The sequence below is a fragment of the Salvelinus namaycush genome, chromosome 20 (assembly GCF_016432855.1).
Source record: "Salvelinus namaycush isolate Seneca chromosome 20, SaNama_1.0, whole genome shotgun sequence".
Taxonomy (NCBI): domain Eukaryota; kingdom Metazoa; phylum Chordata; class Actinopteri; order Salmoniformes; family Salmonidae; genus Salvelinus; species Salvelinus namaycush.
The window spans coordinates 1,137,396-1,145,000 of record NC_052326.1 but is presented as its reverse complement, the minus strand read 5'-3'; the positions used below and the strand labels follow the sequence as shown (position 1 = coordinate 1,145,000).

General features: G+C 46.4%; 1 protein-coding gene across 1 annotated transcript in view; it reads right to left on the bottom strand.

Annotated features, from left to right (window-relative positions):
- srgap2 (SLIT-ROBO Rho GTPase activating protein 2) overlaps positions 1–7,605 on the bottom strand; it is a 131,651-nt gene that overhangs the window by 26,981 nt on the left and 97,065 nt on the right. The window lies entirely within an intron of this gene.

Sequence of the window (7,605 nt, the reverse complement as noted above, 5' to 3'; positions counted from 1 at the left end):
GCTTTTCCACCTACAGTAGGTGCTCAAAGAGCTTTACATAGTGAGGGAGCATTCTCAACTCTTCCACCACCAATGTGTAGCACCCACTTGGGTGATGCACGGCAACCATTTTGTGGCAGAACGCTCACCACACATCAGCTATCATGGTGGAGAGGTGAGGAGTCATATATGCCAATTGGGAATTAGGCCAGGACACCGGGGTTAACACACCTACTCTTACGATAAGTGCCATGGGATTTTGAGAGCTGTTTGAAAGTTAAGCCTGTTTTGGTGGGATAGAGTTTTGGCCAGTCTGGTGAAATCACCAGGCAGAAAATCTGCTAATAAACCAATAAGAAAGCGAGTTCCAAACCTCTCTTCCAATAACATCACATTTTCAGCATTCCCCTCTCCACTCAGACCAGTCCCAGAAAAGTCCTAACAAAATTCTTGCTTGAGAAATTGCTCTTTGCTATTTTTGTTTATTTTGTACCATTTCTATTGAAAACAATCACAGTAAGGCACTTAGTTGTTACCCAGAAATGATTTGATAAGGAGATTAAAAACAGTGGCGTTGGCGCGGCCTCCCGAGTGGCGCAGCGGTCTAAGGCTAGAGGCGTCACTACAGACCCAGGTTCATTCCGGGAGTCCCATAGGACGGCGCACAATTGGCCCAGCGTCGTCCTGGTTAGGGGAGTGTTTGGCCTGTGGGGCTTTACTTGGCTCATCGTGCTCTAGTGACTCCTTGTGGCGTGCCGGGTGCCTGCAGGCTGACCCCGGTCTCCAGTTGAACAATGTTTCCTCCAACACATTGGTGCGGCTGGCTGGCGGGTGTTAAGGAGCGTGATTAAGCAGGTCATGTTTCTGAGGACGCATGACTCCACCTTCGCCTCTCTCTCTCTCGCCCGTTAGGGAGTTGCAGCAATGAGACAAGAACAGAAATTGGGGTAAAATATATATTTTCTAAATAAACAGAGGCATTGGACCTTTAATGACCAGAGAGAGTCGGGACACCCGTTTAAAAGCACCCTACACAATGCAATGCCCCCTTCACTGGCCATTGGCATCTCCTAAGACCAGAGGCAAGAGTGCCCCCTACTGGCCCTCCAACACCACTTCCAGGAGCATCTGGTCACCCATCCAGTACCAACCCTGCTTAGCTTCAGAGGCAACCCAGCAGTGGGATGCAGGGTGTTATGCTGCTGGCTATGATTCTGGACTTGCTAAGGTGAGAGAAATTAATTTAGTTCTGACTCTAAGCCTTCACTCCTGATTGTGAAATTGCTGTTGGCAGGGTGTGTGTGTCCTGGATGATGAAGCAGTCAGAGGTGCAAATGAAGTGCCAAGACGAGACCTGAGACCAGCTACGGCATGAGAACGGCATGAGGCCTGAACAGAGATGACGTCTAAAAGACTCAAGAGAGAGAGAGACAGACAAAGAAAGATCGAGAGGGAGAGATAGCGACAAAGAGAAAGGGTGAAGGAGACAGGAAAAGAGAGAGAGACGGAGTAACAGAGATTGTAAAAAAATAAAATAATCACAAACATGTGTTCAGGGATTATCCCACAGACAAGAGGTGAGGGGGAGATGAGGGGAGAAAGGTTATTCTATTTAACTAGGCAAGTCAGTTAAGAACCCATTCTTATCTACAATGACGGTCTACACCAGCCAAACCCGGACGACGCTGGGCCAATTGTGCACCGCCCTATGGGACTCCCAATCACGGCTGGTTGTGATACAGCCTGGATTTGAACCAGGGTGCCTGTAGTGACGCCTCTAGCACTGAGATGCAGTGCCTTAGACCACTGCGCCACTCGGGAGCCCCAATATATAAGAATGGAGTAGAGAATTCCAAGAGGGGTCGTTTTGGATGAAAGGGGGAGAGATGGATGGAGGAAGGGTAGGGTAAGAGAGATTAGAGAGTGGGTAAAGGGAGGTGGAGAGCAGGGAAGACAGTACCAACAGACATTGAGCAGAGTCCCTCTCCTCCCCCTCTCTAAACCCTGTTGATTGATCGGAGGGGGTTAAGTGTCCGTCGAGTGACATATAGCCAAACGATAGCCAATCAAAAAGCAATCTGCCACGGCAAAACACGGCCATCCATCAGACACAAGACCCCTGACCTCTAACCCCTAGCCCTCTAGTCTCCTTCCAAACAGTCGGTCTTCCCTGATGGAGAAACTTGAGAAGAGATATGGAGAGAGGAAAGATATATTAGAAGAAAACAGAAGCGAAATCAGCACTTTCTCCTCAGTCCGTGCACAGATGTGTCTGATTCAGGCATCAGGGGACAATTTGGACCGTTTGAAACATTCACACTTTAAATAAGTGCACTGAACACTCATTAGAGTATTTAGTTTCTCTCTCCCACACACACACAGATGAGCAGCTTCCTCTCATAACATCACCCACACACACCCCACTGAGCAGCATCTGCACTACTTACCAAAGTCGTACTCTGTGTGTGTGTGTGTGTGTGTGTGTGTGTGTGTGTGTGTGTGTGTGTGTGTGTGTGTGTGTGTGTGTGTGTGTGTGTGTGTGTGTGTGTGTGTGTGTGTGTATGTGACTGTAGACCTGTAGCCTCTGGTTCCACTGGCTTTCATGTCACTGACTGGATTTGTTTCATTTAACTAATTATCTAGTTAATTAGCCATTGTGGGAAAGAGTACCCTTGCCAAAATAAAACAACAAAGATTTGGAAATAATCCGCCTTGGTGTGTGTTTGGTGTGTGTGCTTGTTTATAGGAAATCTGTGCTTTGATGAGATATTCCACAGAGTGATTGGCTTGGCTCACTCTAGAGCTTCCTCTCAGTCAGACCAACAGAAGCTGCAGCAACACCCCCTACACCCCTGGCACTCCCAACACTCCCAACATTACCAACACTCCCAACATTACCAACGCTCCCAACACTACCAACACTACCAACATTACCAACACTCCCAACATTACCAACACTACCAACATTACCAACACTACCAACATTACCAACACTCCCAACACTACCAACATTACCAACACTACCAACACTCCCAACACTCCCAACATTACCAACATTACCAACACTACCAACATTACCAACGCTCCCAACATTACCAACACTACCAACACTACCAACACTCCCAACATTACCAACACTACCAACATTACCAACACTACCAACACTACCAACACTCCCAACACTACCAACATTACCAACACTCCCAACACTACCAACATTACCAACACTACCAACACTCCCAACACTCCCAACATTACCAACATTACCAACACTACCAACATTACCAACACTCCCAACATTACCAACGCTCCCAACACTACCAACATTCCCAACATTACCAACACTACCAACACTACCAACACTACCAACACTCCCAACACTACCAACACTACCAACATTACCAACACTCCCAACACTACCAACACTACCAACACTCCCAACACTCCCAACACTCCCAACATTACCAACACTACCAACATTACCAACACTCCCAACATTACCAACGCTCCCAACATTACCAACATTACCAACACTACCAACACTCCCAACATTACCAACACTCCCAACACTCCCAACACTCCCAACATTACCAACACTCCCAACACTCCCAACATTACCAACGCTCCCAACACTACCAACACTACCAACATTACCAACACTCCCAACATTACCAACACTACCAACATTACCAACACTACCAACACTCCCAACACTACCAACACTCCCAACATTACCAACACTACCAACACTCCCAACATTACCAACACTACCAACACTACCAACACTACCAACATTACCAACACTACCAACATTACCAACACTACCAACACTCCCAACACTACCAACACTCCCAACATTACCAACACTCCCAACATTACCAACACTACCAACACTACCAACACTCCCAACATTACCAACACTACCAACACTCCCAACATTACCAACATTACCAACACTACCAACACTACCAACACTCCCAACATTACCAACGCTCCCAACACTACCAACGCTCCCAACATTACCAACGCTCCCAACACTACCAACGCTCCCAACACTACCAACACTCCCAACATTACCAACACTACCAACACTCCCAACACTACCAACACTCCCAACACTACCAACACTACCAACATTACCAACACTCCCAACATTACCAACACTCCCAACATTACCAACGCTCCCAACACTCCCAACATTACCAACACTACCAACATTACCAACACTACCAACACTACCAACACTACCAACACTCCCAACATTACCAACACTACCAACATTACCAACACTACCAACACTCCCAACATTACCAACACTCCCAACATTACCAACACTCCCAACATTACCAACACTCCCAACACTACCAACATTACCAACACTACCAACATTACCAACACTACCAACACTACCAACATTACCAACACTACCAACACTACCAACACTACCAACACTCCCAACATTACCAACACTACCAACATTACCAACACTCCCAACATTACCAACATTACCAACACTACCAACATTACCAACACTACCAACACTCCCAACATTACCAACACTACCAACATTACCAACACTACCAACACTCCCAACATTACCAACACTACCAACATTACCAACACTCCCAACACTACCAACACTCCCAACATTACCAACATTACCAACATTACCAACACTCCCAACACTACCAACACTCCCAACACTCCCAACACTCCCAACATTACCAACACTCCCAACATTACCAACACTCCCAACACTCCCAACACTACCAACACTCCCAACATTACCAACACTACCAACATTCCCAACACTACCAACACTCCCAACACTCCCAACATTCCCAACATTACCAACACTACCAACACTCCCAACATTACCAACACTACCAACATTACCAACATTACCAACACTACCAACATTACCAACACTACCAACATTACCAACACTACCAACATTACCAACACTACCAACATTACCAACACTACCAACACTCCCAACATTACCAACACTCCCAACATTACCAACACTACCAACACTACCAACACTCCCAACATTACCAACACTACCAACACTACCAACACTCCCAACACTCCCAACATTACCAACACTACCAACATTACCAACACTACCAACACTCCCAACATTACCAACACTCCCAACATTACCAACATTACCAACACTACCAACACTCCCAACACTACCAACACTCCCAACATTACCAACACTCCCAACATTACCAACACTACCAACACTCCCAACATTACCAACACTACCAACATTACCAACACTCCCAACACTACCAACACTCCCAACATTACCAACACTCCCAACACTCCCAACATTACCAACACTCCCAACACTCCCAACATTACCAACGCTCCCAACACTACCAACATTACCAACACTCCCAACACTCCCAACACTCCCAACATTACCAACATTACCAACACTCCCAACATTACCAACACTCCCAACACTCCCAACACTCCCAACATTACCAACACTCCCAACACTCCCAACACTCCCAACATTACCAACACTCCCAACACTACCAACACTCCCAACATTACCAACACTCCCAACATTACCAACACTACCAACACTCCCAACACTCCCAACACTACCAACACTCCCAACATTACCAACATTACCAACACTACCAACATTACCAACACTCCCAACACTCCCAACACTACCAACACTCCCAACATTACCAACACTCCCAACACTCCCAACACCCCCAACACTCCCAACATTGCCAACACTCCCAACATTACTAACACTACCAACCCTCCCAACACTCCCAACACTCCCAACATTACCAACACTACCAACATTACCAACACTCCCAACATTACCAACACTCCCAACACTACCAACACTCCCAACACTACCAACACTCCCAACACTCCCAACATTACCAACACTACCAACACTACCAACACTCCCAACACTACCAACACTCCCAACACTACCAACACTCCCAACACTACCAACACTCCCAACACTCCCAACACTCCCAACATTACCAACACTCCCAACATTACCAACACTCCCAACACTTCCTATACTTCTGGTACCCCCCAACATCCCAACACCCCTTATTCCCCTACACCCCCAACATCCCTCATACCCACAACATCCCAACACCCTTTATACCCCCAACATCCCCAATCCCCGTATAACCCCAACACCCCTTATACCCAAAACACCCCCAACATCCAAACACCACTTATACCCCCAACATCCCAAAACCCCTTATACCCCCAACACCCCTTATACCCCCAACATCCCTTATACCCCCAACACCCCAACAACCCTTATAGCCCCAACATCCCAAAACCCCTTATACCACCAACATCCCAACACCCCTTATGCCCCCAACATCCCAAAACCCCTTACACCCCCAACACCCCTTATACCCCCAACATCCCCTACACCCCCGACATCCCAACACTCCTTATACCACCAACATCCCAACACCCCCTATACCCCAAACACCACTTCTACCCCCAACACCCCTTATACCCCCAACATCCCAACACCCCCTATACCCCCAACACCACTTATACCCCCAACACCCCCTACACCCCAACACCCCTTATACCCCCAACATCCCAACACCCCTTCTACCCCCAACATCCCAACACCCCTTCTACCCCCAACACCCCCTACACCCCCAACATCCCTTATACTCCCAACACCCCTTATACCCCCAACACCCCTTATACCCCCAACTAGAGGTCTTCACGGTTTTAACAGATCCAAAATTCTGAGATCCGACCCCGGACCTGAGCGGGTCCTAAATTCTGACTTTTGTATCGGATCTGGTTCGGGTCTGGTATAATTGCCACGGGTCTTGGGTATGCGTATTTACCGACTGGATCCGACTGGACCTTTCCTCTGTTAATTTAGTGTTTTTGTGATGAGAACCCCGCAGGTTTGTTATCTGTGTCAGCCAATTGTGACTCTATAAAACATACACTGTGGCTTATGTCCAGTTGAAACTGGTTCCAGCTGCTCACCTCCCTGTGTCTGCTGCTGATGAGAGAGAGACAGAGAATTAAAGGAGCCTTGGTCTAGGCTACTGTTGATGGTGAAGATGGGAGTCCTTTTTCATTGAAGCAAAACAAAAGTTACAGGAGAAAGATTATAGTGAGAAGAAGCCGGCAAGGGGAATGTCCTCGGGGACAAGTCTTAATAATCTAGTGGACAAAGATGAGAAGAACGTTAGCCAAAATGGACCGTGTGCAACTCGCTATTCAAGTTTGATGCAATTTTCTACCTTTGGTTTATTTATTTTCATACTTATTATCAATTGTTTAGTCATAATTGCTATTGTAAATCATTATTATTATTGTAGGCCTATTTTTTTTTTTTCTGTAAATAGCTTATGCAAAAAATGCTTTTTTGTTGGCTAAATTAAATTCTAACAGTTTTTTACATTTTTACCTTGGTATTTTGTTTAAGGTTAAAAGTAGGCCTGTTATAAAATAAATAGCATTAGACTATTGCTGTCTTTTGTTGGGTAGGCCTACGGTAGCCAATCGCCTTTGTTGGTAATTGCTGCAATGTAAGCCTGTTCAAAACTTTTTTTAAGGTTTCATTCTGTGGAGCCGTTTTCA